Raw genomic sequence first — 24,997 nt, 5'->3', positions numbered from 1 at the left:
GTTTGGGGATTCACCTTACTCCAGTAGGAGGTTAACTAACTACATCTGCAAGGATCCAGTTTCCAAATAAGGTCACTTTCTGAGGGGCCAGGGATTAGGACTTCAACAGGCCTTTTGGGGGAACAGTTTAACCCAGGTACAAGGTGTAGGCTACTCGAGTGTGACGTGCCTTGGGCACCCAGTGTTGATCATAGTGGGTGCTCCAAGGGTGCCTGTTCCTGAGTGTCCCCCTCTGTTTCCTTGGCAGTGTTCTTGGAAAAGGAGGATCTGCGGTGGAGGTAGGAGGGCTGAATAGGAGAATATATTGCTTGATTCACTGAAAACAGGGTCTAGAATGTCCCTGATGGTACAGTGGATAAGAATCTGTCTGCCAATGCAGGGAACACGAGTTTGACCCCTGGTCCGGGAAGATCCCACATGCCTCAGAGCAGCTAAGCCTGAGCACTGCAGCTAGAGAGTAGCCCCTGCTCACTGCAACTAGAGAGAGCCAACACACAGCAATGAAGACTCAACGTGGCAGAAACCCCAGACAAGACAAAATCAAAAGCAACAAGGTCTGGGTTGAATGCCCCTCATGCCCAGGATAGAAGGGGAGGGAACCTGATGGCGGGGGAGAAGGTTAGTCTAGAATCAGCGGCTCTGGGGGTGTTAGATCCCAGACGTGCTATGGATTGGGCTTTGGGAGAGCGCAGGCGGGAGGAGAGCTGATGGTTCTCCTTCTGCAGTCATGCGTGTCTTTTCCTGTCCGTCTGTGACGGGCAGCCTTGGACTGCGATGCAGGGAAGGAGGAGACACAGGATGAGCACGTGGGTAATTGTGATGGATTCAGTTGGCCTTTTTGGTCAAGCCTTTGCTGCAGCAGCTCATTATTTAACTGGTCTGATCTAACTGGCCATTGGTCCAGTGTACAAAGTACGAATGTACGGCAGGGGAGATGCGTTTTTTGATAACAGTGCCAGAACATAGCTGTAACAGCAATGGTTCGGGCTTCGATTATTTTTCAGGATGATAAATCCTGCTTCTCTGGAGGCTGGCTGAGGTTTTAGAAATGCTCAGATGTCACTGGGAGCCATGAGTGAAGAGCGAGGAGGCAGACCAGAACTGGAGTGGTGTTTGCGCTTGCATGAGGCCCAGTGCGTGTAACTCTGGCTCAGGGGGGATGAAGGGGCTCATCACAGGCTGTGTCCCCAAGGCAGGCAGAGACAGACTGGGAGCTTGGGTCACGTCGGGCTTTGCTCCCCCTCTGCCCTAGGGCCCACCCCACAGAGCACTGGCAAGGGCAAGTTGGATGCTTTCACTTTAATTGCTATGGGCTACAAGTATGTTTAAGGTGTTAAGTCCAGAGACTCAATTTCTTCAGCTTCTCAAAAAACGAGGAAACAATGTTACTGGAATGAATTTTTTCCTTAGGCTTTGTGCCAGTTCAGTCCCCTCTAGAAGAAAGTGGAGATGAGAATGAGGTTTGAGGGGTCCCGGGCACCAGCTCCACCCTCTCCACCCTCCTCCACTCCATCTCCTGCTTCCTAGCCTCGCTGAGCCCTTGGAGGGCCTTACCCAGGAATCTGGGGTGGAGGTTAGGGACAGCAGAGGCCGAAGGACCTGCCCATCCCTGACCCCGCCCCGACCTGGGCAGGAGCAAGAGGAAGAGTAGCAGGCAGTGCAGTGGGAAGTCTGGCAGTCAGACCCCAGGGGGAAGCTGATATCAGGCGGTTTGAATGTGGGTGAGAGGCTGGAGGCATGTGAAGGCCCAGCATGGGGGTAGCTTCAGTGTGGAGGCGTGGTGACATTCCCAGGACTCAGGTGTGGGGGGCAGGTGACAATATCCAGTCCACCTCCCACCCCTGGCAAGTGGTGAGTCTTCTCAGTTTCACAAGACTTTTGAGTTGGTATGCACTCACCTTCGAAGAATTTCCTTCCTCCAATTTTTTCTTGTATTTTTCTTCTTACTCCTTGGGCTGCCGAGAGACCTTTATCTAACCCGAGTTCTAATTTTGGAGCAGAAGAATCACAACAGCAGAAAGATCACATCATTTAAAGAGGACTCCCCCCCTTTCCCCAATCCTGTGCTCGACCAGACATTATCCTTGGACAAATCCCTAAAGTGGAGAGGTTTTGCCTAGGGACTGAGCTTCTCTTTCATGGGAGGGTGGGTGGGCCAGGGTAGAAACCACGTGTGGTGCAGGCAGCACCATCGCCTACTGTAGAAACTGCCTGTGGGTGGGTGCAGGGTGAGCTCCGTTTGTGTCTTTGTGTACAGGTGGATGCATAAGGCTGCTTCTTCCTGGACTTGTCTCTGCGTGGAGGTGTCATGCAAGCACGCTACTGGAGAGTCCTCTGGGGATACTTACACAGTGGGTTGAATCCTGAGCTGGGAGGTGCTGTCGAAATCTTCTGGGTTGCTGGGGCTGTATTTGGGGTGAAGCAGATTCTGTTGGAGCTGTGGTCCCCTCATCAGCTTAGGTACAAATACACCAATTTGTTCATTTAACAAAATCAAAAGTGTTTTTTCCCTTTGGAATGGGCAGTCAGGATACCTGATGTGTGCTGGCTGCCAGAATACAGAAATGGTATGGCATGAATCCTGTCCTGTTAAGGGAGATACAATTTCTACACACTATGTACCTGTTATGGACTGAATGTTTGTGCCCCTCTCAAATCTATATGTTGAGGAAACTTCCCTGGTGATCCAGTGATTAAGAATTCATCTTGCAATGCAGGGGATATGGCTTCAATCCCTGGTTGGGGAACTAAGTCTCACAAGCCGAGGGTCAACTAAGCCCACGTGATGCAATGAAATGATCCCATATGCTGCGAATAAGACCAATGCAGCCAAACAATAAAATAAAGAAATATTTAAAAAAAAATTCAACAGTCTTCTCCAACACCACAGTTCCAAAGCACCAGTTCTTCCTTGGAGGGTAGGAAATGAGTCAGCAAGAGCTGGCGGGGGTAGGGGGGTGGGGTGGGGGGCATGGGTGGGACAGGTGTGGGGAATGTAAACAAGTTCAACTGAGCTGATGTGGGTGGTACAGGAAGGAGCAGAATGGAACGTGGGGCTGGAAATGAGTGAGGTTGATTAGAAGGCACATCTCTAAGCAGCTGGCAGTGAGGGGAGGTGTTTGTGGGTGAAGATGTTAATACCATGGGGATATTTCCCTTGTTACTTAACCTCATCTTTTTTTCACTTTTTTCACAAAAAATCTTTTCCTTGCCTAGTTATCCTTAGCCTTAGTTTTGTCTTTACCCCTGTCCCACCTCAATTCACACTCCTCCCATCAACACCAAGAGCAAGACCCTTCTCCCCTCCCTGTGGATTCCTCTCCCAGCTTCCAACGACATCCCCAACTCCTAACCTTCCCCCCGGGCAGGGACCCGAGGGAGAGAAGGACTCACTGATGAAGGGTTCCTTGGTAAGAGCAGAGGAAGCATTTTCTGTAACGGAGGAAAGAGATGACAGTGAGGACTGAACCTGCCCCTAGAGTCACCCTCTGTCCATTCCCAATCAGCTCTCAGGATGCCTGTGGACACGAGAGGCAGGTTGAGCGCAGCCTTCTGTCCGATCACTAGGTCTACCCAGGTGTTCTTTCTGACGATTAACTTCCGCAGTTTCTTGAATCAGGCTCTGTACTCCTCAACCTGTCCATCATTTCTGAGGCTATTTTTTACATAATTTTCAAGAACGATCCAGCAGGGTCATGTAGTTATTCCTGATAATTTGTTATTTTGAAATCGAATTTGCTAATTAGTAGAACTGAAAAACCAAGAAAAAAAAAGACTAGACTTAAAATTAGTCCTGTGGGTCAAGCATTCCATCATTTAGCTGAATGTAATAGGCTGCTAAATAACTGTAAACAATACAATTTCTTTAAGATAAACAAAATATGTACTATTATATTATTTTTATAATTATTAGTATTATTTTACATTATTGTTTTACTTTAAAATATTGTTTTATTTTTTAAAATTCTGATGAATTTTTTTTTCTGTAAAGCTTTATCAAAATTTAACAACAGGAACAACAAAAAATTGCCCTCTGACTTACTCCTGGCCTATGAGTTTCCCTGAGATCCCTGCTGGGGAGCTGGCCAAGGTTGGAGGGACTCAGGCTCCTCTGTAGTGGAGAGGGACAGTGCATGGCCTGGTGATTTCTGAGGTTGGATCCCCCATTCCTTTAGTCTTTCAACATATTTATGCAAAGCTCTCTGCTAATTGAAGGGGGTTCAGTGCTAAAGAAGACAGACCTTGCCTGACAGAGTGCAGTCTATTATGTAATTACTTAATCCCTAGGGTGATCATGCTAGAAGGGCAGGTACAGCAGGGGGCAATAAGGGCAAATGGGGTCTAATTTATTCTCCATGTTCATGGAAGACACCTTTGAGGAACTGATACCTCAACTGAGATTTGATAGATAACAAAAGCTTTGGCCGGTTGATACTGAGTCAGCTAGAGGAAGGGATAAGGGGAGAAGCATTCCAGGCAGAGGGAAGAGCAAGAAAGCAGGTCCTGATGTTCAAGGAATGGCAGGGTCGTCCTGGCCTGAACAATACTTGTGGGGTTGGAAAAGGCATCCTGGGAGGCATGACCGAGAATAGGGCGCACTGCTGGGCGAGTGGAATGTGGGCCAGATTTCAGTCCCCACCACCCCCAGCCCAGCACTCCTGTGCAGGAGACAACCTGCCCAGGCATATGCGGTGGCTCAGAGGCCTTGCAAGAAGGCCAGGGTGGCGGAGCAGAGTGGGTGGAGGAAGGCATGTGAGGTGATGGGCCAGGCGAGCAGGCAGGGCCGGGCGGTTCCTGGCTCCCTAATCAGGGGGGTGAAGAGGCTGCGTGTGAAGAGCAGGGGGCAGGAGTCACTTGCAGAGGCCAGCAGATGGGACAGCACAGGGAGAGAAAGAGGTGGGAAGACAGGAGTGAGGGCGGCCCTACACAGCGAGGGCTCAGGTAGGGGGCAAGGGAAGGGCCATACTCACGGGCAGAGACCAGGGTCCCGACCAGAGCTGCCAGGAGGAGGAGAGTCACGTGTCTCATGCCTTGGGTTGAGGAGAGACTGTAACCACAGAATCTTCTGAGGGTCCGAGAATGCCGCTGCTGAGACTGCAGGACCCTTTTAAGGATCTCAAGAGCCAATGGGAATCAAGCTCAGAGGGGTGTGACATCCGTACCCTCCTCCCCCACTTCCCCAGAGTGTCATCTGCTAAGTCAACAAGGCTCTTGCCTGGCATCCTTACAAGGAGATCCTCTCCCTCTTGACTTCCAGCCATCTCTTTCCTCCCTCCCTCCTTCTCCATCCCACTCGCTCCCTGGGGTTACACCTCTGGAAAGGCAGGGATGGGAGGCAGAGCCAGTTTGGGGCAATTCTGGAAAGTGTCTGCTGAGGGTACTAGTGGAACTGGAGTCCTTGTGTCTCTCCAGGGGGAATCCTGGGGCTCTGAAATCCCGCCTGCCTCCTCCATTCATGGAGGACTCAGAGCCCAGCTTGAAGACTTCCCTAGACTGAGTGAGCTTCTCCCATGGGAGACCACCCCCAGGACACTTGGGCGCTAAGTTCATGGTTCCTTTTTGCTCTTGAGGAGATAGATTTGCAGGCTTATGTGCCTTCTCTGAAGAAGTCCTCAGTTCTTGAAGTTATCTTCCCTCAGGAGGCCCTCCCTGCTTCATCTGGGCCCCTATCAACCGCCATCTTCAGGCCTAATCAGTGGGACGCCCTGTTTCTGAGGCTCCCCACATTTACTGAAATTGGGACTAGTTTCTCCCCTCAAATGGAGAGCTGATCCATGGTGTGAACAATCCAGGTATCCAGATAATTCTGAAGAAGCTTCTCTTTTGGAGCTGAGATTTCTCCCTTCCCTAAGCTGGGATTTAAAAGGCCTAAATCTTGAGTTCTGGTTTTGTCACATACAGGGTTCAGACAGTAAGAATCTGCTTGCAATGCAGGAAACACAAGAGATGGGGTTTTGATCTCTGGGTCAGGGAGATCCCTTGGAGAAGGAAATGGCAACCCATTCCAGTATTCTTGCCTGGAGAATTCCATGGACAGAGGAACCTGGCGGGCTACAGTCCACGGGGCAGCAAAGACTTGGACATGAGTGAGCGACTAACACTTTCACTTCCGTCACATACACAGGACAGTATACTACTATCAGACACTGAAAACAGCAAGATTTTCGTTTGTCATCAAGGAGTTACATGACTCCTATATGCAGGACGGTAATGGAGATTAAATGAAGTGACATATGGCTAAGCATTTGTAGACAATACATTTCTATGGGGATGTGTGGAATTCTCAAACCTTGTAGAGGGCTCATCTTTCTGGGTAGGTTTGGTTCACACTGGTGCTAAGAGCTTAATCAATCAAGGCCAAGTCTTGTGCTAAGGCTTAGGCTGGTGCTAAGGCTTAATCAATCAAGGCCAAGGAGAACTGGAGTGTCGAGGGGCTGATGGATGGAGACGTGTGTGTGCTTAGTTGCTCAGTCATATCCAACTCTTTGTAACCCCATGGACTGTAGCCTGTCAGGTTCCTCTGCTCATGGGATTTTCCAGGTAAAATACTGGAGTGGGTTACCATTTCCTTCTCCATGGGATCTTCCCAATCCAGGGATCAAATCTAGGTTTCCTGCATCACAGGCGGATTCTTTATTGTCTGAGCCACCAGGGAAGCCTGAAGAACAGGGTACTGGATGTCAGTCTGTGTTCTACATCAGGTTGGTCTTACCTCACAGCAGCCCCAGAGGCCTCGAAGGTTTCTCCTCCTCACAGCTATTCTGAAGATCAGGGGGAAAAGGGAATGTCAGGGAGCTTTTGATGTGAGGGTGATTTGTCTGCTTGGGCTCAGGGCATTAATTTCTTCAGGGGATAAAGAAAGAGAAAACGAATGGAGTGGGACATGATAGGTGCGAGGAGGGAGACTTTTCAGGCCATTCCATCCATCCTTTGCCTCCGGTCAGGAAGCAACAGTTAGAACTGGACATGGAACAACAGACTGGTTCCAAATAGGAAAAGGAGTACGTCAAGGCTGTATATTTCACCCTGCCTATTGAACTTATATGCAGAGTACATCATGAGAAACGCTGGGCTGGAAGAAGCACAAGCTGGAATCGAGATTGCCGGGAGAAATATCAGTCACCTCAGATATGCAGATGACATCACCCTTATGGCAGAAAGTGAGGAGGAACTAAAAAGCCTCTTGATGAAAGTGAAAGAGGAGAGTGAAAATGTTGGCTTAAAGCTCAACATTCAGAAAATGAAGATCATGGCATCCAGTCCCATCACTTCATGGGAAATAGATGGGGAAACAGTGGAAACAGTGCCAGATTCTATTTTGGGGGGCTCCAAAACCACTGCAGATGGTGATTGCAGCCATGAAATTAAAAGACGCTTACTCCTTGGAAGGAAAGTTATGACAAACTTAGACAGCATATTCAAAAGCAGAGACATTACTTTGCCAACTAAGGTCCGTCTAGTCAAGGCTATGGTTTTTCCAGTAGTCATGTATGGATGTGAGAGTTGGACTGTGAAGAAGGCTGAGCGCCAAAGAATTGATGCTTTTGAACTGTGGTGTTGGAGACTCTTGAGAATCCCTTGGACTGCAAGGAGATCCAACCAGTCCATTCTAAAGGAGATCAGTCCTGGGTGTTCTTTGGAAGGATTAATGCTGAAGCTGAAACTCCATACTTTGGCCACCTCATGCAAAGAGTTGACTCATTGGAAAAGACTCTGATGCTGGGAGGGATTGGGAGCAGGAGGAAAAGGGGACGACAGAGGATGAGATGGCTTGATGGCATCACTAACTTGATGGACGTGAGTCTGAGTGAACTCTGGGAGATGGTGATGGACAGGGAGGTCTGGCGTGCTGCGATTCATGGGGTTGCAAAGAGTCAGACACGACTGAGCGACTGAACTGAACTTGCCTCCAGCTAAGAGGACTGTCACACACAGGCAGCTGATCTCCAGACGTAGATGGTGGGAATGGGGGTTCAAGTAAGGGCTCTCCAACTAACTCCTTGTGTGATTTGATATTTAACATTTATCTGGCACCTAATGGTGGGCAGTAGGTGAAGAAGGATGCACTGAATTAATGCAGAGATAGGACTTGATAACTACGTGCATGCCTGAGGGTCCAGGTCTGGGAGCCTTGATGGCGGTGGTGGTCTTAACTGGGACGGAGGGCTGATGGAGAGGGAAACGTTGACTGCATCAGTGCCCTGGGGTGTATGTGTGTCCATGTGTACACTACCGGAGAAGCTTTGCCTCTAGATCTGAAACAAGCTCAATGAGCACATTAAAAAAGCCAACAGAAGCAAACTATAATATTTGCACATGTTTTTTCTAAGAGGAAATCAGAATTTTGGCAACAACACTAGAGCTGTCACAGAGCAGGGTCTCTGCAAATGTCACCGCTCAGCCTTTTTCCTCTCCCAGTCCTCCTCCTAGCCTCAGGAATTAAAGTGGCAGGCACTGACATAAGCGGGAGTGAATGGAAGTGAGATGGCGTATTTGTTCTACAGAAAACTTTCATTATTTTGTATGAGAGCCCAGGTTCACTGTTACCCCACTTTATAGCACTCGGGAAAGATTTGGATACGAATGGTAAAGACAAGAGACACGCCTCATGTGTCTGGGTGGGGTCTGTCCTCTGTGATGCCTTGTCTTCCATCCGACTTCCTTGTGGCCGTCAGTGCACCAGTCTGCCTTTTCTCATGTCCTGGTTATTCCCTGTCCATCATCCTTCCCTCCTCTCCCTGCCTCAGATCTATTCTCTGTCCATCTCTGCTTTGTCTGGAAAGATGAACTTAGTGGCGTGTATTGCCTGGGCTCCCTTACCATCTAGCTTCTAGCTTTGTTTGGCCAATGAGAGACATTGATGGGAAGAGAGAGGTCAAGGGATTTGTTCTGCTCCCTCCCTGCTTATACTTATAAGATGCTCCCCAGTGGCCCCAACTTTCCAGTACTCATGCCCTTGTGTAATTCTCTCTGCTTGAGCACGAACTGGGTGGGCCTAGTGATTCACTTCTAACAACCAGAAAGTGACAAAAGTGAATGGACTATCACTTCTGGGATTAGGTTTTAACAGGCTGTGACTCTTGTCGTGTTTATACACCCGCTCTCTCTCTCTGGATCTTCTCAGCTTGCTTGATCTGGTGAAATCAGTGGCTGTGATGTGAGCTGCTTAGTGGTGATGTCCATGCGGAGCTTTAGCCTCAGTCAGGGAGGAGTAAGGCCCCTCAGTCCAACTATATACGAGGGACTGAACCTTGCCAATGACCACGTGACTGAGCTTTGGGGTGGATCCTCCTGCAGCCGAGGCTTGAAGTGACTGCAGCCTCGACAGTGCCTTCCCTGTCAGCCTTGTGAGAGATGCTGAGAAGAAGACCAACTCAGCTGTCCCGGACTCCTGGCCCACAGCAACCATGAGATGAGAGACGATGTTAGTTGAAGTCAGTAGGTTTTGGAATAGTTTGTCACGTGGCCACAGGTCTTGAACACAGCCTGGTGTGGCAACTGCGGTGTTCCTCTGAGACTCTGGCTCCTGCCTGGTGGCCTCGGTTCCATCTCCTGACTGACCTCAGGAAAGGCCATTTCCTTGCCATCCCTCTGTTTGAGGGATGGTAATGGCTTCCTGCTACTGCATGTTCTTACTTGCACCTCTGTAAAATATTATTAATTTTTCATTCAAGAGTTTCTCAAAAAATCTCTTCCGCGTGTGCCATCTGCTTTCTACCAGGACACTGACTTAAACATCCCTCTCTGTCTGACCTGTGCTGAATGTCTTTTTCCTTTTCCCCTCCACCTGTGGCCTGGGCTGGAGGGGTAGCAGACGCTCCAAAGGGAGGGAGTGACCCAGGTTCTCTGGCGTAGAGCTGACTCATCCAAGTCACAGACGTAAGTTATATCTACAAGGCCATCTTACTCTGACTGCTGTGGTTCACCTGTTCGGTCTTCTCTGTCCGGCTCTGGTGGGCTTGCCCTAGCTCTACCACATTCCCCCGATGCCCTTGGTCATTCATCTAGGCCAATGCAGGGAGGTGACCGACAAAGCAATGGAGTGGAATTTTAAAAACTCCAATTCTACTTTAACAAATACATGGCATTAATATGCATCAAGCACTGGTCTCAGAGCTTTATAAATTTTAGTGTTATTTAATCCTCCTAACAACCCAAAGAGATAGGTGCTATTAATACTCTCACTTCACGACGAGAGACTAAGACAAATGTGGGTTGAGAAACTGACCTGTGACCACAGTTAGTAGGTGGCAGAACTTGTTTCAAATGTGGGCTCTCTGGTTCCAGAGTCTGCTATCAACCACAAATCTCGGCTTCAATATTAAATTCCAGTTTATAAGAAAGGTTGGACCTCTATAACATTAAGTTGCTGTAGTCTGTTTCTTGAAAGATGTACTTATTTATTTAGAGCTACACTGAGTCTTCATTGCTGTCTGTGGGCTTGGTCCCATTGCAGCGTGTGGGGGCTACTCTCTAGCGGCAGGGGCTTCTCATTGCAGTGGCTTTTCTTGAGGCAGAGTGTGGGCTCGAGGCATGCGGGCTTCAGTGGTGCAGTTGCGGCACACGCTGGCTCAGTAGCTGAGTGCATGGGCTTAGCTGTCTGCAGCATGTGGGATCTTCCTGGACCAGGGATTGATCCCTGGCCTGTGCCTTGGCAGGCAGATTCTTAATCACTGGACCGCCCGCCCCGCCCCCCGCCCCCCGCCCCCCAGGGCAGCTTAAGTTTCTGTAGTTTTAACTAATCAGTGCCTTATTATTCAGGAGTCTCTAGGGAAAACAGAACCAATTGTGTGCGTGTATTTATTTCTTTATTTTAAGGGATTGTCTCACAAGATTATAGAGGCTGGCAAGTCCAAAATCTATAGTTTAAATCTAAAAGTTGAAGACCCAGGAAACAGCTAATGTTGTAGTTCAAATCTGAAGGCCATCTGCTGGCAGAGTTCCATCTTGCTTAGGGGAAGTTGGTGTTTTGTTCTTATTCTGGCCTTCAGCTGATTGGATGAGCCCACCCATAAATGAAGGACAATCGCTGTACTCAAAGTCTACCAATTTAAATGTTAATCTCATCAAAATACCCTAATATTTGAGCCCGTATCTGGGCACCATGATCCAACCAAGCTGACACATAAAATGAGCTGTTACAGTATCTTTCAACATTTTGATATTGGAGGGGTTAGTGGACATTAGGTAGGGCCCAGAGGGAAAAAGATACATTACGTGCAATTTCAGAAAGCTTTCTCCAGACTTAAAGTAAAAGACTCTATTTTCCTGTTCCTGGTTTCCAGGGAGCCACAGAACAAGTCCACAAAGAAAACAAAATAGCTGGTCCACTTGCCTCTGATCTCAGCAGAAGGAATTCTCACGGCTCCCATGTGGCCCGGCTATTTCAGAAGTACAATGATAACTGTGCCCTCAGCTCAGGGTTGGGAGTCAGGAGGAAGTGGGGGAGCTGGAATAAATTGGAGTGTGTCCTGTCAGACATTCCCCAGCCCTTGCAGTTAGGTGTGGCCATGAGACTGAGTTCTTCCATCAACACGTATCACTTGGTGGTACAAGAGAACGAGCCCCAGGAAGCCTCCAAGCCATGTAGCTTCCCCGCTTCTGCGGTTGGAACAGTGATGAAGATGACAGAATGAGCTTAATGCCAGGTGTTGAGGATGGCAGAGCAGTTGCCAGCATGAATCCCTAAATTACTACCTGGCAAAGTTGTTGTTGTTCAGTCGCTTAGTTGTGTTTGACTCTTTTCAACCCCAGGAACTGCAGCATGCCAGGCTTCCCTGTCCTTCACTATCTCCTGGAGTTCACTCAAACTCAAGTCCATCGAGTTAGTGATGCCATCCAACCAGCTTATTCTCTGTCTCCAGCTTCTCCTGCCCTCAATCTTTTCCAGCATCAGGGTCTTTTCCAATGAGTCAGCTCTTTGCCTGCTCCACCCTGACCATTTTCTAGGACAGATCTTGATTTGGGGCAGAAGAGTGGCTTTATTTGTAACACAACCCTCCTTCCCTTGGCCCCCGTACCATGGAGACCCTTAGGGTGGACTGCCTTTGCTGAGGAATCCAACTTCTTTCTTATGAGAAGGTTGGCGGGCTGGCTCACAAGGCAAATTTTACTGTGTGGACACCACCCCCTTGCACCCATACCTACATTTAGGAGTTCAGATGTATCTGTTCCTGTGTTTATGCATGGGAGTAAGCCTCAGGCAGATGTTCCCCCTAGAAATTTGACTGTTTCATGCATTGGAACTGAAGCCTTGACAAAGACACTTATCCAGAATGCTGGATCTGTGCTTCCTTGATGGATTTGATGCCTTAAAACTTGTTCTCAGGTCCTGAAGGGGATCCTGCAGCTATAAACACATCCATCTGTTTATTCAGAAAATCAAAACATCTGTCCTCCCACTGGTGTGAAAGGTGCCAGAGGTGTTTGGGAGGAGCTGAAGGGTATCTGGTGTTCCATAGGGTGGGGCTGGGGTGGTTCCAGGCTGTGTATGAGGAGGCGGGCAAGAGCGTGATATGGTTGGGGCTCATAGTGGGTGAAGGTGGATGGAAATACATTTCCTCTTTCCGACAACTGATTAAGCACCACTGTATGTACATTGCCGAGGCACTAGGAATGAATGAGAATTAGATCTTGCCTCAGGAGCATACAGTTTAGGAAAGTAGACCGAACTGGCCCTTGCTGGGAGCTGGAAGGAGGGAAGCTGAGGGAAGGGGGCAGGGCAGGCACCACTTTCCCAGGGTTGGGATGGAGGGGTTTGGGGGAGGGCTGCAGAAAGCAGCTCAGACGCAAGCATGTCAGGCCTGGACAGGTGAGGGGTTGGAAAGGTGACCAGGAAAAGGAAAGTCGTGGCATGGGAAGCAGTTCATTTTGCCTGATGTGGAGGAGGCAAGAAGTGGAGTCTGGGGAAATTAGATGTGGAAAGCAGCCTGGATCCAGACCATGGGTACCTTGGATGTCAGGCTAGGAAGTGGGAGTCTTGTGGTGGGAAATGGGGAATCCCACGAAAGGATTTTAAATCGAAAGTGTTAGTGAGAGTGGGACATGATGGGCGTTTCTAATCCTACCTACCGTCGTCTATCTCCTATGATTTAATACAAAGCTTCCTCCCTTTCCCTTTGCCTTGCTCTGCTTCCAGGCAGTTAAGTCGCTCAGTCGTGTCCGACTCTTTGCGACCCCATGAATTGCAGCACCCCAGGCCTCCCTGTCCATCACCAACTCCCAGAGTTCACTCAGATTCACATCCATCGAGTCAGTGATGCCATCCAGCCATCTCATCCTCTGTCATCCCCTTCTTCTCCTGCCCCCAATCCCTCCCAGCATCAAAGTCTTTTCCAATGAGTCAACTCTTCGCATGAGGTGGCCAAAGTACTGGAGTTTCAGCTTTAGCATCATTCCTTCCAAAGAAATCCCAGGGCTGATCTCCTTCAGAAAGGACTGGTTGGATCTCCTTGCAGTCCAAGGGACTCTCAAGAGTCTTCTCCAACACTGTAGTTCAAAAGCATCAATTCTTCGGTGCTCAGCCTTCTTCACAGTCCAACTCTCACATCCATACATGACTACTGGAAAAACCATAGCCTTGACTAGATGGACCTTAGTAATGTCTCTGCTTTTCAATATGCTGTCTAGGTTGGTCATAACTTAAGAGCTGTATAAAAAAAGAACCCAGGTTTCCAAATGGAAAGTACCCCTTCTTAGAGGCCTTGTGATGTGGCAGAATGAACTTTGAGATTAGGATGATCTGGAATCAAAGTTCGATCCTCTGACAAATTATCTCTGCGACTCTTCAGTTCTAATACCCAATTCCAGTGTGTGTGTGTTTGGGGGAAGCTTTCCCTACTCCCACAGCAATGTTGCAACACTAGTTGGGTGTCCTACAATTCAACTTAATCTTAATTTTATATACCTGTAGGTAGTGTCAGATTGCCCAGGTTAACGGCAGCCCCACAAGACTGCACTGCACTCCACTCCCCACCCCCAGCCTCACACACAAGTCACCAGTCCAGGTTGTCACCTGCGCTTCTAATCAGTTGACTATAGATCAGAGGGTCCCATGACCCCTTCCTGGGATATGATTAATTTGTTAGATCAGCTCATAAAACTGAAAGATTTTAGTTTATTATCAGAGGATATAACCCAGTTATAAAAGGATATAACCCAGAAACAGCTAGATGGAAGAGATGCACAGGCCAAGTTACAGGGAAGGGCATGGAGCTTCCATGCCTTCTCCAGGGACTCCACCTTCCCTGAACCTCCACTTGTTCACCAACCTGGAAGATCTTTGAACTCACTCTTTTGATTTTTCATGAAGATTTCAATATAGAGGCACAGTCGGTTAAATCGTTGGCCAGTGGTGATTGAGTCAGCCTCCAGCCCCGCTCCTCTTCCTGGAAATTAGGAGAGGGTGGAGCTGAGAGAATTACAACCCTCTCATCACTTGGCAGTTCCCTGGGCATCAAGCCCTCATTGGTTAGGTGCTGGGCTTCCAGGCAAGAACACCCTTTTTCTCTGTTCTGCTCCAGTGCATGACTCTTTCATAAAGTCTTTCCTCGCCCCGGCTCCTAAAGGTAGGAAGCCCAGTGTTCCTTCCCTTCCATCCTTTTCTATTTCTCATCTTTCCTTCACTCACACCCCCAGTCACTAACCTTCCCAGGGTTGGGGCAGGAGGGAGAGGAAGAACTTAGAGCCCACCGATCCTGGGGCACAGGCAGCCTCTGGGTCGCCTGCAGAGGAGGGAACAGTGACTGTGACAAGTAGGGCTAAGCCCATGCACCAGATCCAACAACGGGCGCTGCCTGGAGTCCCCGGACTGCTAATCTCAGGAGCATGGGTGTGGGCAGATGGGAGAGAAATCTCTGTCACACCAGGATCCACCAGATACACATTCTGATATCGAAATCAAACCCTGCTGTCTGTCATCCTCCCTAGGATGACCTCCCTAGGATGAGTAGACCTAGACTACTCATAGCAACTCTATGAATATGGAATTGTTCTCGGATTCTCTTCCAAATCTTGTTAAATGTTGGAGTTTCACAGTTAAAATGGAAGAGACAGGACATGGTTGTAGTGATGCGTCAGGACTAGTTCTGATTATTATGTGATATGAGGCCCCTGGCCTCCAACCGCGAGACTGAAGCACATATTATGCACCAGAGACTGTGTTAGGAGCTGAGGCTATGGCTTCAAGGAAGATAGACAGTCTTTGTTTGGGGGGAAGCTGATAATCCATAAAAGATTTGGAGGAATTAATATGGTTACACAAACAATGGCCTCATTACATTTCATTTCATTACATTACATGGTGCTAGAAAGGAAAAGTAAGGAGGCAATAAAATGGAAAATGGAAACCTAAACCATTCTGGGGCTTCTGTAAGGCTGCTCTGAGGAAATCCATTGATGTGGAGAGATGAACAGACCAGCATTGGAAGACTGGACAGGAGGGGCTGATGAGGGCAGGGGCGTCAAAGAGTGGGCTGCAAAAGGGACAAGTAGAGGTGTAAGAGTCTGGGTAGATGGGAGATAGTGTGGATCACTGGAGCTGAAAAAGAATGCCGGAGTGGTAGAGAGAGGGGGCAAGCCAGAGACAGAGGATGCTTGGCTTCCTCTGATTGGTCGGCACGGGTCCTTGAGTGGAGTACCAGCTGGGAGACAGGAGTAGGCTGCAGAGAGGAACTCGAGGGAAGCACCTCTACCAAGAAGGGAAGAGGGGTGCACAGGCAGGAGTCTTCTAGAGGCCATAAGGATGGATGTGGGGGAAGGGCCATGCTCACAGGCAGATTCTAGCACTGCACCCAGAGCTGCCAGGAGGAGGGAAGCCGTGAGTCTCATGCATCCATGTACAAGAGTAAGCTTAGCACAAAATTCGGGGAGATTCTGGTCTCTAGTGTGTCTGTACTGTCTCTCTGGGCCCCTTTTAATGACGGGGACTCGTGGGAGCCAGTCCTCTGGTGGTGGTCCTCTCCTCGTCTTCTCCCACCTCAGAGTCACCTGTTAGGTCAATGAGGGCTGGCTAGGCTGGCTGGTGCCCGCCTTCCCTGTAGGCTGGTCTGGGGCAGCAGCTTGAGCCGGGATTGTTCTGAGAGGCATCCAGGTATCTTCTGCCTGCCCCTCCCCCACACTGTCTCCCACACACTTGGGCTGCCATCTCCAGTGACATCTGGGTCCTTTGGGAGACTGTGAGAGGTTTCTGGGGAGGGCTGTGGCAGGAGGGCTGTGCCCAGAAATCTCTCCCTCCATGTGGACGTGGGCGTGTGTTGGCAGATGGAGGGAACGAAAGGTGCCCACTAAACTAAGGCGGCATCCTGAGACAAAAAAAAACAAAAAACAAAAAAAACGAGGCAGACGGTTCCATACAATCAATGAATCTGTTTATTATGTAGTGACTCACCAGGTGGGATGGCGTAGACAATGGTCCAGGAGCATTCCTGACTGCTCTCCACACCAGTGACGGGCCATTGGGGCAATTTCATAGTTAACCTAGCATATCTAGGTAGGAGCTTGAAATAGGACATGCTTTCCCAAGTCAACTTTGATAAATGGGTGGACAGTCTCATGGGTGCTGGGAATATGTCAGGGAAAGTGAAAGTGAAAGTGAAAGTGAAAGTCGTTCAGTCATGTCTGACTCTTTGTGACCCCATGGACTGTATAGTCCATGGAATTCTCCAGGCCAGAATACTGGAGTGGGTAGCTTTCCCTTCGCCAGGGGATCTTCCCAATCCAGGGATCGAACCCAGGTCTCCCACAATGCAGGTGGCCCACCAGGGAAATCCTATGTCAGGTAAGTTTTCATAACTGTTTGGGCATCAACAGAGCATAGAGGCCACCTGGTCCTAATGACTATTAAACTATCTATTAACTACAAAGCCCTTAATGATGGAAACAATTCACTACACAGCACAGTCCCAGGTCAGGACAAGGAAAGGACTGGAGTAACTGTAGGGGCCTAAGATGGCATCATTTATGCTAATACGTATATAGTCTGTGAGTCAGGAGGTCAGACTCAACGTGCAGGAGAGAGTGGACTGTCTGAGGCTTCCCCCCACCTCAGGTGGCTGCGATCAGGGTATTTGGAGAACCCTCCTCAGTAAGGCCTGGAGATGCCAGGATCATTTCTGGGGATCTCCACACAGTAACCAGAGTTTCCCAGCCTCTGTAGACTCTGACTAAGAGGTTTTTAGGCCCAGATAATGATTCTGAGCTCCAGAAAATTCTTCTGGTAAGTCAGCCAGAGGATGTAGTCAGTTCTCGGCTTGCCCTTCAGATAAGGAGGTGACCGGTGATGGGATAATTCAGGGTGGAAAATCCAAAGGTGCTCAGGTCTCCCTCAGCATTGCTGCTTGGGGATTTGGATCTGCGCTGCGATGACAGAATCAGCCCTGGAGCGATGGGTCTGTGACTCAGCTTCGTAATTTACTGGCTGCCCGGTCTTGGGAGAGGCAACTCACTTGCCCTGCTTCAGTTGTTTTTCATTTGCGCATTGGAAATTATAGTCCTTTCCTGACGGGTTTATTGAGGAATATGTATGCCAGGATTGGCCATCTCCTTCCTCCATCTGTACTAGGCCCAAGCAGGGGAGCAGAGGGTAACTGAAAACTCTGGTTTCTGGTTCTGACAAAGCCATTGACTTCCCTAAGGTGTCTTCTCTGCTTGGAGAGGCTCCTGCTCTTACTCATTCCCTGGGGCTGTGATGAAAATGGACTGAGATTCATCTCTTGAGCTGCTTTCTCTGTGCTGGGCACTATGATGGGTTCAGACAGACAAAGATGGGTAGTAGGTTGTGGTGTTGTCTTGAGGGATGTGTGATGGCAAGGGCCCCTGACAGATGATGAGAAATTACTATTTTTAAAATTTTTTATTGTATTTTTAATTGGAGGATAATCACTTTACAATATTGTGATGGTTTCTGCCATAAATCAACACGAATCAGCCATAGGTATACATATGCCCTCTCCCTCTTTAATCTCCCTCCCACCTCTCTCCCCATCCCACCCCTCTAGGTTGTCCCAGAGCCCTGGGTCGAGCTCCCTGTGTCATACAACAAATTCCCACTGGCTATCTATTTCACATGTGGTAGTGTATATGTTTTAATGCTACTAAGGGACAGGACTATTAGCAGGAGACCGCAGGACCAGGAAGAAAAAGCATGCCCCTCCTAGTTCACAGGCTTAAGGGACAAGTTCTGCCCAGCCATTTAGTAGCTGGGTGATTTGGGGTTGTGTCACGAATCGCACAAACTCTCTGGCTCTGTCTCCGGGGCACTTGAGAAGCTCAGATGGGAAAAGCTCAGGGGTGTAAACTGGGGGAGCCTCCTCTCTGGGCTCTGGACGTGCTCTCCTGACCGCCTGCTCTGTCCAGCTTCCGCTCCTCTCTCCTGCTCGGTTAGGTGTGAGCATGTCTTGGCCTTCTCCCTTCAACACCAAGACACCTTAAAAATAAGCAAAATATTTCCTTTACATGAATCGTTTTTAGCTTCTTTCCAACTCTTGAACAATCAAGCTTTTGGAAAAAGCTGTATTTTCTTTTTCTTTTTATTTTTTTGCCTTGACATCCTCATTTAACTTTACATTGTTACCGCACCGCAATGTTCCCACCACCATCCCTGGAATAGAAACAGTCCTTGCTGAGTACAAGTGCACTCTCTTTTAAGCACATTCACTCTCTTCTCTTTCTCTCTTTCTTGAGTGTACAAATACACTCAAGTACACTCTCTGCTTTCCAGCCTGTGGGTTTGTGACCCTGCTACACACTCATCTTGTGAAACGCTGGGAGGTCTTCCCCCTCTCTTTTTCTTTCCCCACTCCCTCTCATTTTTGGCCACTCTTCACCCCCTTTGACTCACATATCCCTGCCCCTTCAATTTTCTCCACTGTTCTATTCTTAGCCCCTTTCTCTTCCCTCTTACATACCCTCTCCTGTGACTCATCCTTGGATTCATGCTTGGGACTCCCACATGTTCATTCCGGCCCTGATCCCTCTCCTGCTCATGAACATCCACCAACCGATGGCCCATCCCAGCATGGACTGAAGTCTACCGAACCCTACCAGTTGAGAACTGGTCTCAATGGGCCTCCCCCTCCTTTCCCCCAGTTTCTCTGCCTCCCCCACCACTGTTTTCTGTTCTGAGCGCATCAGCATTCACCAGTAATCTAAATCGAGATCTGGGAGTAATTTTGCATTTTCCCTTTCCTCCTAAACACCTGTGTTACAAGGGCCTGGAGGGCTATCGAGTCTTCCGCTTTACGGGCTTCCTTTTTGTCATTTCTGGGGCCTCAGCGTTTCCTATCAACACGAAAGAAGCAGCCTCATAACCAATCCTCCCTCTGGTAGTCTCAGCTCAGCCCCGTCTCCCTGCTGTTGAGGCGATTTCCCATACACAAGCTCTGGCAGGACACACGTGTCCTTTATCAGCAGGCTCTGGTCTATTGCTTCAGTTTTAACCCCCTCTCACTCCCTCAACCAAACCCTCCCTCAAATTTCGTTCAATTTCTCCCAAAAGTTTTGTTATTCTTGCCTCTGCCTCTTCATGTATTTTCCTCCATATACTGTCTTTAATGTCTTCCTACACTTGGATGATATGGCTTCATTTTATCCATCCTCCAAGATTTAGATCTTGGATACTTACTTGGCCTTCCAGTCTTCCTTCCCCTCCCCACTGAGTTAGGTCAGAGTCCTGGGTGGGGTGTCTCGTGGGCTCCTTGTCCTTCTATCTTTGCATCAATCAGCTGACCTAAGGCTTTCTGGTCAAAGCTGGGTCTCCCACATGAGACTCAAACCCTGTAGCACAGGACCGTGTTTAGTCTGTCCATGCATCCCCGGTCCAAACCAAGATGCCTGACCAACAGTAAGAAAGCGGCATATTTCCAAGGGGTAAGAATAAACAAGTGAAACTACATGTCTTCAGAATGTGGGCTGAAGAGATATGGAGCCGGTGCACTAAGCTTAGATTACTTAGCAACATTAATCTGTTGGAAACTGGGAATTTCTCTAATACACTCAGCTGCTTCTTTTGATGTATGCTTTGCTGGAATGTCTGTGGGGTTTCTATAGGGAACCTGGCCTGACAGCCCCTTTCTCTGTCTGGCGAGGTGCTCTGGTGCTGGCAGAATCCTGGTGATTCAGGCCATAGAAGCTTTCTTAAGTCTGGAAAGAGAGCCTGCATGTTCTTAAAGGTGTGGGGAGTCTCTGTGGGGTTCCGTGATGAAGAGAGCTGGCTCTGGGCTTCAGATTCCTCAGGAGTCTGTGGTGGGACTCCCCTGGACAGGGGAAGATATGGGGGTGCTTGGCTTGGGAGAGAATGGGGTGCTGTGTCTAGCTGGGCCTCCAGCAGGATCTCCAGTAGGAAGGGTCAGGGGGTTCCTGTGTTCGGGGTGGGAATAAAGTTGGGGGTCAGGAGGTGAGTCAGTTCTCACATCGGAGGTGGGTGAGGAGGCCTCTGAGGGGAGCAGGGAGGATTCAGAGGAAGATGCCTGGGGCTCTGGTCCTTCTGCAAGTATCGGGCCCTGGAAGCAGGGGTCAGTGTGGCAGGGCATCTTCCCTCCCTGAGGACCCAGTCCAGGCAGTGAACTTCACTGAGGAATTTGCTATTAGCAGTAGTATTGCCTGTAGTGGGGAGTACCAAGAAGAGAGAAAAGGGAGGACCTGCAGTGGTTCAGGGATGCTGCGGGGAGAAGCGCTGAAACATTAGATGAAATGCTCAGAGGCAGCTTGGTCACCAGAGTGAGGAGAGGAAGTACTTGCTCCCGAGGTCTGCAGCCCACTGTGGAGGGGTCAGGGATGGGGAGGGCCTGGGTTGGGCCGAAGGTTCCAGCTGCAGGAGAGCATCGGGGCCTGCGTTTGTGTGTGTGAGTGCTGTGTGTGTGTGGTGTGTCTGTGTATATATGTAATGTGTCTCTGTGTATAATGTGTGTGTGCGCTGTGTTTCTCTGTGTGTCTGTATGTGGTGTGTGTGTATATGCTGTGCATATGTGGTGTGTGTGTGGTGTGTGTATGCAGTGTGTCTGTATGTGTAATGTGTGTGTTGTGTGCCTGTGTGTATAATGTGTGTGTGGTGTGTTTAGCTGTGGGTATGTATGTGGTGTGTGTGTATGAGGTGTGGTGTGTATGTATGTGTATGGTGTGTGTATATGGTGTGCGGTATGTATGTAGTATGTGTGGTGTGTGTGTTTGGTGTGTCTGTGTATAATGTGTGTATCTATGGATATGTACGTGGTGTATGTGGTGTGGTGTGTGTGTATGTATGTGTATGGTGTATGTGTGTGATGTGTGTGTATGGTGTGTTTGTGTGTGTGGTATGTCCTTGCATGTATGCAATGTATGTGTGCTGTGTTTACCTGTGTGTATGTATGTGGTGTGATGTGTGTGTATGCATAATACGTGTGTGGTATGTGTATGTGGTGTGTGGTATGTGTGTGGTGTGTTTGTGTGTATATGTCGTGTGTGTTGTGTGTCTGTGTATAATGTGTGTGTGATGTATGTATCTGTGGGTATGTATATGGTGTATGTGTGTGGTGTGTGCTACGTACGTGGTGTGTGTGGTGTGTCTGTGTGTATGCAATGTGTGTGTGCTGTGTTTATCTATGTGTATGCATGTGGTGTGTGTGTCTGTGGTGTATGTGGTGGGAGTATGTGGAGTGTGGTGTATGCAGAGGTATGTATGTGGTACGTGAGGGTGTGTGTGTCTGCGTGGGAGCTATGTGGGGAAGATACTCTTAATCCAAAAGTCGTCTTGGGCAGATCATTACGCAGCCAACAGGAAGAATTCTTGCTGCTTGCACAAGTCTTAACCAGGAGGAAAGCAGCCCCCGGGGTCTGGAGTCAGCACTGCCGACAACCTCTGCACCGTCCTGCTCCTCTGACTCCTCCACTTTCTGGGCCTTAGGAATTAAAGGGTCGGATACTCCCGGGAGTGGTAGTGAGGGGCCAGAGGTCTGTATGGTAAAGACTTTTTCATTAACTTAAAACAAGATGCTTTTCATACATTTAAAACAGGTCCTTGATGACCCATTAGCAAGCCTAGGCTGTTACCCAAACTGGAGCGGGCGTGGAGGCATGGGGTGGAGCCGGGGGTGGGATGGCACGCAGAAGACAGCCGTTGCTCTCTCCTTATTTGACGGGGTGACTGCTGGATGCTTGGCTGAGCATCCTTGTGGTTGTCAGAGCGCTGACCTGACCCACTCCTGTCCTGTCGTCTCTTCCGCTATCCTCAATGTAAGGAGGGTGGGAATGCGGGATCCAGAGGGAGGAGGTGTTCCTTCTTCTGAGAGGATGGGAGGGACTTCCCTGGTGGTCCAGTGGCTAAGACTCCTCGCTCCCAATACAGGAGGCCCTGGTCAGGGATCTAGATCTTACACGTCGCAACGAAGGTCGAAGATCCCATGTGCCGCTACTAAGACCCAGTGCAGTCAAATAAATAAATGAAAACAGGATGGGCGCTTCCTGCATCTAAGACATAGACTGCAGGTACCTTTCCCTGACCACCTCACCCTGACTGCCTTGACCTCACTGGCCTTTCTCCAAGCACCCCTCGGCGCTCTAGCCTCGAGCCGTCTCCCTGAGCTGGTTGAAGGTGAGCCGCCACCTCTGTCAAGGGCACCACGGAGGACCCAAGCTAAACTGGCTGAAATGTACATAGGCTTGCCAGGAAAATGTCCTCAGAGTCAGTGTTCCAGGCTGTGAACAATTTCAGAGTGGCACATCATGTGCCTCTGAAAGGAGAGTTAATATTTGGAAATGATCAACTAACCATCAAGAGCCAAAGCTGAGGAACAAGGTGGAGGGAGCTTTGGGGTGAAACTCAGTCTGGTTAATTCATCACAAAGCTCCCTTTTTGTCTGGCTCCTGAACTCACTCTGAAAGTCAGTTCAAAAGGGGAGACAATTCTAGAACAACAGAAGTTTGCTTAGGATGAGTATGGCTTCCCAAGTTGACAAGTCTGAAGATGATGAAATTCTGATTTACTTGAGACAAGTTCTCCTCTTTTTATTCCCATCAAATTGGAACTTGGCTTAACCAGGTCTTTGGAACACATAGTACATTCTAAATTCCTTTATCCTGACAGGATGGAGAGCTGAGGAGTCATCAGAACTTGCAGGGAGGCAATTAATGTGGGGAGATTTCTTGGACAAGGAGGCCAAAGAGGGGAGATGGAAGTGTGGGCCTTCAGTGCTGAGGACTTGTTAGTGTAAGGCTTGGATGCAGAACTGGGGCATATGAACTGAGGGGGGCAGTTGGGAGAAATCCAAGGTAAATCATCAGAGTGGAGTTTTAAACCGGAGGAAAGGAGGGTCATCTGGTTTGCATGCCATTCTCTGCCTTTGGACAACTGGAACCAGTTTTAAAGTACCCAGTGCCAGCTGAGTAGGGTCGGGGTCTTCTCCAGGCTCCAGTAATTCTGACTCACCTCCTTAATCCCCAGAGGAGCCCGGCTGCATGGAGAGCCAATTTCCTCATGGAGATGACGTGGATGAACGGGATTTTTATGTTCTTACAGCTCATGTGAATGCCTGGGGTGTTGTGGGCTGGAGGCTGAGGTAAAGGGTTGCCTGAGGTTTACAGGAGGCAACTCGTCTTGTTCTCTGTAGAGATTCTAGGAACTCTGGGGGGCTGCTGTCCCGAAATGTCCTCAGTTGGCCACAAGCCCTGGCTCCCTCTGGTCCCCTGGTGCTCTCCTGGGTAGAATTCTGACCTCTTTCCTATTCCTGTTCTGAATTAATGACAAGGAAGAGGGCTGTCGGGTAAGGAGAAACATTTAACCTCCTCAGACACTTAGCTGAGAAGAGTCTTAGGGAGAATTCATTCCATCCATATTCATCAGACCAGCAGAGAGAAGGGAATGGCGATGTACTCCAGCATTTTTGCCTGGATAGCCCCATGGACAGAGGAGCCTTCATGGGCTACAGTTCATGGGGTCAGGCTTTGACGCATACTGCAGACCCATGATTTCTGCTGCTCACTATGTTCTCTGTTTCCTGCATTTGTAGTCCAGCTTTCTCAATGTGGGGACAGGGGAGGAAGACTCCAGCTCTACTTTTCTCTAATATTTATTTTTAATGCACAATAAATAGAGTTGACCCACCTTCCGTCGGGAGAAATTCGACTGTCTTGCCAATGTCTGTGTGGATTCCCAGGAGCTTCTGCCCTTTTGATCCCTATGATTTCCTCTTCCTGCTGCACCATCAGTGTCATCTGTCTTAGCCCCTTAAGCTCTTCTTTGAGGCCTGCGTGTGTGCTAAGTCCCTTCAGTCATATCCGATTCTGTGCCATGTTATCGACTGTAGCCCGCCAGGCTCCTCTGTCCATGGGGTCCTCTCGGCAAGAATACTGGAGTGGGTTGCGATGCCTTCCTCCAGGGGAATCTTCCCAATCCAGGGGGTCTCCGGCATTGCAGGCAGATTCTTGACTGTCTGAGTCACTAGGGAAGCCCTCTTTGGGACCTGAATCCTCCCCGGATATGGAACACAGCCCCTTTCTCTACATTTCTCTGAGCACCAACAACATAAGGCTTTTGTCTTGGCTAAAAATTTGGGGTTAAATTCTAGCACAAAAACACTAACAGTGAATATTAATCACCCCTGTGCCAAGAAAGCTTTACACCATCTCTGGATCCTTCCTTGGACCTTCACTTCCCCCAACCATGCTCTTTCCCTGGCACCCTCTATCCATCTACTGAACTTTATTCTTCATCTGTGCACTTGATAAATGTTTACTGAATAGCAACCACGTGCACTATTCTGCTCACTGACTAGCGTTTAGTTCTCTCTGTCTCTTACACCCAAGGGAACCTCACCTTTCTCCACTGAGAATGCAAAACTAGTGCCAGTCAAGGGAGCCATCTTTGACCAAACGTGCACGTCACATACCTCGGTCAGAGAACAATTTTTGTGTCCTGTGATAAACCACGACAAACCGCAGCATTGTCAAGCACCGTCCCTCTCTCCTGACCCTTTATTCTACGAATTGCTGACTCATTAGTGAGAAGAAATTTATCTCTAGCTTTATA

General features: G+C 49.0%; 2 long non-coding RNA genes across 2 annotated transcripts; both read right to left on the bottom strand.

The window, feature by feature from the left end:
* Window positions 1–1,898: 1,898 nt before the first annotated feature.
* On the bottom strand, window positions 1,899–5,081 carry LOC138438174 (uncharacterized). Its single transcript, XR_011256282.1, has 3 exons — window positions 4,971–5,081; window positions 3,394–3,432; window positions 1,899–2,405 (listed from the first exon to the last, which is right to left on the bottom strand). It is a non-coding gene; the product is annotated as an uncharacterized lncRNA (long non-coding RNA).
* A 12,757-nt stretch (window positions 5,082–17,838) lies between these two features.
* On the bottom strand, window positions 17,839–24,665 carry LOC138438173 (uncharacterized). The gene is made up of 2 exons (XR_011256281.1): window positions 24,074–24,665; window positions 17,839–18,424 (listed from the first exon to the last, which is right to left on the bottom strand). It is a non-coding gene; the product is annotated as an uncharacterized lncRNA (long non-coding RNA).
* Between the last annotated feature and the right edge of the window lie 332 nt (window positions 24,666–24,997).

This window comes from Ovis canadensis, chromosome 3 (assembly GCF_042477335.2).
Source record: "Ovis canadensis isolate MfBH-ARS-UI-01 breed Bighorn chromosome 3, ARS-UI_OviCan_v2, whole genome shotgun sequence".
Lineage (NCBI taxonomy): Eukaryota > Metazoa > Chordata > Mammalia > Artiodactyla > Bovidae > Ovis > Ovis canadensis.
Note: the sequence above shows the minus strand (reverse complement) of the source record. Positions and strands in the feature narration are given on the sequence as shown.